This window comes from Erythranthe guttata, chromosome 1 (assembly GCF_056151865.1).
Source record: "Erythranthe guttata isolate IM_541 chromosome 1, IM_541, whole genome shotgun sequence".
Lineage (NCBI taxonomy): Eukaryota > Viridiplantae > Streptophyta > Magnoliopsida > Lamiales > Phrymaceae > Erythranthe > Erythranthe guttata.
Window position 1 is genome coordinate 12,024,890 of NC_142533.1, and position 6,940 is coordinate 12,031,829.

A 6,940-nucleotide genomic window follows, 5' to 3' on the forward strand; every position below is an offset into this window, starting at 1 on the left:
TATAGGATTATATTTTGAGAAAAATTGAAAAATTCGCAGATTAAAGGTATACCGAGCACCTTTTAATATATGATGGAATTTTAAGCTTTCAACGATGATCAAAATTATCAGAAAATAGTATTTCTATGTCAAAATGTAATGGGACCAATTTCCTAAATAATAAAAGAAAAATCAACAAAGATTAAACATCAGATCACCCTTGTTAAATTGGGACAATTTGTTAAACACATTTACCACTAATATCCTTTCAAATCAGGACGGTCTGATTTTGCATATTTGCTAAAAATAAAAGTATACTTCGATACCATTTTTTTACCACATTTACCATATTCAGTGGTCCTCTTTCATGGAATACTTACATTTTCGCAATCACATCTCCCTCAAATCATGTAGCTAACCAAAGTGAACCAACAAATACTGTTCATATCCTTCAAATGTGTATTTTACAAACGCAATTTGCTTTTTCAACGACTGATATGTGTGAATTTTTGCGTGTCACTGTGTGTGTGGTAGTCAATTCTTATTCAATATAAACGACGACAGAGGAAGACGATTGTGGCGGGGTGAATACGACGGTTGTGGGATGGCGGAAGACGATGGCGGTGCATCGAAGATATTGATGAATCTGGAATAGAAGAGAAAAGGGGAAGAGGGAAGGAGTATACTGGAGGTGAAGGAGATCGGTAATTCCAAATATTTCGATACGATTTTTTACCGAATTAATTCATTTTTTTTTTGTTTGGTACCGGTTAAACCGGAAATATTTTAAAAAAATGTAAAAAAATATATTTAAACTAATTAATTCTTGGATTTGCCATTCAAATTTCAATAACCGGCCCTAAAAAAAGTGAGTATCAATAGAGGCTAATTGTAAATAATGGAAACAAATTTATTAATCTAAAAGTATTTTATAACCTTAAAGAATTTAAAATAAAAGAAAAAATAAATATTTATTAAATATTTCGGTATTCGGTACGGTACGGTATACCACACATCAATACTGTATACCTCGAATACCGGAATTCTTACAAATCTTTGCCGAATACACAAATTCCACAAAATCTTTGCCGAATATTGAACCGAATTTTCGATTCGGTATTTGGCACCTACCGAATTTCCGGTTTGGTATTTGGCACCTACCAAATTTTCGGTTCGGTATTTGGCACACACCGAATTTTCAGTTCAATTCTTTTCGGTCGAGTGAACTCCCCTACTAATCTATCCTTATACCATACACTATATATGTGTGTACAATTATTTGCTTAAGTTCAGTAACTAAGTTCTCCTTGTAGTTTTCATATGTGTATACTTCTCTGTGGTGTGCATCTATTCATGTACTGATAATGCTCAGTCGAATCTCTCTAAATAAGCTTTTCGGGATCGTGCTAAGCTCTCTAAGTATGCTATATATGCTATTGAGTGCATATATTATATACTTTTAAGTTGTAGAGTTCCAAAATCTATTGTTGGTCAGGTTGCACTATCAAAGAGTGCCCAAAGGGTAAACTTGTTTGTTCAGTGCCCATATAACCTAATTAAATGGCTCCAGAGATTTTAAATGGTACCAAAATCCAATTAGAGGAACTTTAGCAAAATGATAAATAATGTATGTACTTTCAGCGGTACCTAATATTTTTCAGGGAACTTCAACTTATAATCCATTAAATTAGTTATTACAAACGATGGAATGAATCTAATGTAGTTATTACAAAAGATGGAATGAATCTAATGTAGTAACCGTCATACATTCAAAAGTCAAAATGTAATGTCACTAAAGTATATTTGGGCGAATGACAAAAATGCCCATTACATGGGACTTAAATACATTTTGGTCCAAAAAAAAAAAACAGTCTCTCAATTAAATCCATCTCCATGTCTTTAGTCTAAAATACCCTCAATAATATAATTCTTATCAATTCCACCCATTATGCTCTAATGTGACACCCATTTTCTAATTACACTTACTTAGTAGTTTAAAATATGCTAGCGGAAGACTTATAGAAAATAATGAGTGTGGAATGCTCGTTTTAAAAATCACCTTCTACCAATAGAAAGTTACGCATAAATTTTTCTTTTAAAATCAGAGGGAGAGTGTCCACATAATACTATATCATATACACTTCACCAAACATCACAAAAGGAACATGCATGACTAGATTATTGAAATTATCAAGAGTAAAGATTAGGAATTTCGGACAGATTTGGTAGATCAACTTAGAAAATTAATATCTCTTGAACCCTTCACGAAAACACTTTGAAAATTTAATCACATACTCTAATATGGGTCGAAATTTCTCAGTTAAAACAGTTTTAAAATATCATTAGCCATTTGAGAGAAATAATTAAACATATGCAACTGTACAGTTTAAAAATCCAGAACAGGAGAGGGAGCTTTGAAAATTATTTATAAATTCCCTACTGTTCTAAAAACTACCAAATTTTATACGAAAGTAGATAAGTGAGTTAGGAACATATTCCAAGTTAAATGGATTCATTTGAGTAAGAAAACTTCATATATTGATGCATGTCCTAAAATGACTCAGCATGTGCACAGTTACGGAAATTAATTCATAATAAATTCCTGACTTGTCCAAATGATGCAAAAGACCTACCAAAATAACCCTAACAGAAAGACCTACAACTCTGTAAAATTTCATGCAATTCTAAACAGAAAGTATATTTAATACGGATTATCGAACAACAGGGCAGAACACAACAAATAATTAACCGATAAGCATTATATAGAAGTTTGGCAAAAAGAGGAAATCAAAATCCTAATTATTATTAGATGCAATGTTCTTACTAATAAGATCCCCCGAGGGGTGGAAGAGTACGATAATAGATATCTACGACGGTATCGAAAGTCTTTAAAATTAAACTATATAAGTAAAACAATATGGCTAAATTAAGAGCACACAAGATCCACACGCCTTCCATATGAACACATCCCTCGATCCTCGAACTCGACTCCAACTTTACGACTCGTGCTCGGGATTGAAAGTACCTACAAGCATTTCAACACCTATATGAGTCTTTTGGACTCAATGAGAATTTCGAAGAAATACCGAATACACATAGTCAAACAAGCATATATTTATGATATGTATATATGTATATATCCCATCTCAAATCACACATATACACAATAAAAACATTTCGATTTTACCTCAATCGTCATTTCATTGAGGAACTTTACCAATTTACCTTTACCTTCTCGGATTACCTCTTAGACCTTCCTTTCATCATTTCATAAGGAATAAGAGTAAATCCCTTACAAGGGAGTCGTCATTCTTTTACACACACATTCATTCAAGTGCTCATACAATGTGTGAGAAAAACATTTTTGTTCGGATATCCTTTGGAAAAATCAAGTAAAATCATAGACAATAAGCCTTCATTTATTTGGAACCCGTTTCATAAGTGGAATCAAACCACACACTCTTCATATCATTTTTGGGGTACCGGTCCCTCATACCCCGTGCTTATTCGATCTATGTTTTACAAGATTTTTCAACTTTAAAAACGTGCAAGTGAAGTTAGTATATATTCTTCATTTCACATATTCAAAGTTAGCTTTCACATAAGCACACATATTTCCACATATTTCACAAAGGCACATAGTTTTGTCACAAAATCACAAAAGCAAGTAAGACACACAACAACTCAAACAAAGAACATAGATCACATATTTACACATATAGCAAAACAACTAAAAGCATTCGATTATTTATAATTACTATCACCAAGTTTCATTAATTAAAGTTCAAGCCCTCTTTCTCAAGAGACTTGAAGTTTTCTTTCAAGTAGCACCAAATTTTCATTTATTTCATTTTCTTTCCAAAATATTCGAACCATCAACAATTCAATCACACAAAATTCCATTTTTTTTTATTAATCTTGTCCTCGGTTTTTATCTTCGTATATTATCTTATTACTCATAGATCATAAACCATGGATTGCAAGCTTCCTCGACCCGAAGGGAGTACACTTACAACCGCGTAGGTCGATATATATATGCACATAGAAACATATACTTATATATATAGCACATATAGATTATAAATAAACCATGGATCAAGTACTTTCTTCGACCACGCAGGTTTACGAAAACCATGGATCGAAGTTTCCTTAAGATCACGCAGGTCTAGTATATATACATAAATAAAATTACAATATTATTCTTAGTTCTTCAAGATTATATCATTTAAAGCTTAGATTCTTACATGCATGGATGATCAAAGCACAAATTAAACACAAAGTTTTATTTTCTTCCTCCTTTAGTTTTCGGTCACCACAAGAACATTAACAAGAAATTAAAGAGAAGAAAAATACTATTGGTGTTGAAGCACTTGTAGCAAGAATTCGAAAATTCTCACCTTAATCTCCTTAGAAATTTGGAAGGGTGTTATTTCCTTTCTACAAGGAGGAGAAGAAGAAATTTTAGAGAGAGAGGAAGAAGAAGCTTAGCTTCTTGAAATTTTCGAAAATGAAGAAAAGAAAGAAGATGAAGAACACTTACTCCTTTGGCCAAGAATTTTATTCTTGAAAGAGAGATTTTGGGGCTTTCCTACACTTCTAATTTCGAAAATGGAGGAGAAGAGAAAGAGATTTTGATCTTTAGAATGTGGAGAGAAAAAATGAGAAATAGATGAAGGCTTGGGTTCTATTTATAGAGTTGTGAGGGACTTGCATGCTTAATGATTAAGGACTGGTCTCTTTGCAATTTAGAAAAACTTAGGAATTATCTAGAGGGACTTCTTTGCAATTTCATTTAACTCTCCAAAAGAAATTCAAAAAAGGAAAATCTTAATGTACATGGGCTCACCTAGAGAAGGGTTGTACTCAAGGAAAATATTTGGTCCTGTGTTGTACCATGGTCAAAATTGAGGGATGAATAGGAGGGATTTTCTATTTTTATATAAGAAAATATGTGATTTAAAAATTCTCCTAACAAATAAGTTCTAGCAAATAGAGGAGTATAATTAATTTCTAGATTAATAATTAACTAAGATGATCGATTTAAATTCGTCCAAAATTATTTCGGATTAATGCATTCTATATGAAACTTCACCGGTTATCACATAAATAAAATCTTAAACTAATAAACGCACATAAGAAATAAAGTCACGTTAATTAAATAGATGCTAATTAATGAAAAATTAAATTATCGGAGTCGTGGGGTGTTACAATCTCCCCCCCTTAAAGAAATTTCGTCCCCGAAATTTGTACCTTTCTTTATTATGTCCGGGTACCGACTCTCAATCTCATCCTCGAGTTCCCACGTTGCCTCGTCCGGAGAATGGTTTTTCCAAAGAATTTTGATAAGGCAGATTTCTTTATTTCGGAGTTTCTTAGCCTTTCGGTCTAAGATTTGAACGGGTTCTTCGATAAAAGATAGGTTTGGGGATAAGTCTATAGGTTCGAATTCAAGGACGTGGTCGGGGTTAGGAAGGTATTTTCGGAGCATGGATACGTGAAAGACATTGTGTATTAGAGATAGATGTGGTGGTAGGGCAAGGCGATAGGCTTGAGTACCAATTCTATTGAGAATTTCGAAAGGTCCAATATATCGAGGGCTTAGCTTCCCTGGTTTTCCGAATCGCATAATTCCTTTGAGTGGAGCGACTTTTAGAAATACGTGGTCACCAACATTGAATTCTAAGTCTCGTCTACTTTTATGTGCGTATTTTGTTTGGCGATCTTGGGCCGAATTCATTTTCTCCCGGATGTTTATGATTATGTCGACGGTGTGTTGGACTAGTTCGGGGCCCAATAAGTTTCGCTCGCCGACTTCGTCCCAATGGATTAGAGATCGACATTTTCTTCCGTACAATGCTTTGTATGGCGCCATTTCGATTGATGATTGGTAACTATTATTGTACGAGAATTCGATGAGCGGTAGCCGGCTTTCCCAATTACCACCAAAATCCATTATGCATGCTCGGAGCATATCTTCGAGAGTTTTGATCGTTCTCTCGGATTGACCGTCCGTTTGGGGATGGTATGCCGTACTAAAGGCTAGACGGGTCCCCATTGCCTCGTGCAAGATTTTCCAAAATTTTGAACTGAATCGGCGGTCTCGATCGAAAATAATTGATATAGGAATCCCATGGAGTCGGACAATTTCTCGGATGTAACGTTCGGCTAGCTTTTCGAGACTAAAGGTAGTTTTGACCGGTAGAAAGTGAGCGGATTTGGTTAGGCGATCAACTATCACCATATTGAGTCGGAACCTTTTTGAGTTTTCGGAAATCCTTGAACGAAATCCATGGTTACTCTTTCCCACTTCCATTCGGGTATGAGGTTGGGCTGAAGAAGTCCACCGGGCCGTTGGTGTTCCGTCTTGACTTGTTGACAAACTAGGCATTCGAACACAAATTTGGCTATGTCTTTCTTCATTCCGGGCCACCAATATAATTTATTCAAGTCTTGGTACATTTTTGTTTCACCCGGGTGGCAAGAGTAGGGGGTTTTGTGAGCTTCGCCGAGAATTAATTCTTTTATCTCTTTGTTTGCCGGAACGCAAACTCTTCCTTGGAATTTTAAGACTTCGCCGTCGGAGATTGAGAAATTAGGATTTCGACCGGTTGATAAGCTTTCTCGGATTTTTAGAAGTTGATCATCAAGGAGTTGGGCGGATTTTATAGTCGACTCGAGCGTAGGTTCAATGATCAAAGCGCACATGAACTTCCGGCTAAGAGCATCGGCCACGACATTAGCTTTACCGGGGTGGTAAAGTATTTCGCAATCGTAATCTTTGACCAATTCGAGCCATCGTCTTTGTCTCATGTTAAGTTCCTTTTGGGTGAAGAAGTACTTTAGGCTTTTGTGGTCAGTGAAGATCGAACACTTCTCTCCGTAGAGATAGTGCCTCCAAATTTTGAGGGCGAAAACTACGGCGGCAAGTTCCAAGTCGTGCGTCGGGTAATTCTTCTCGTAA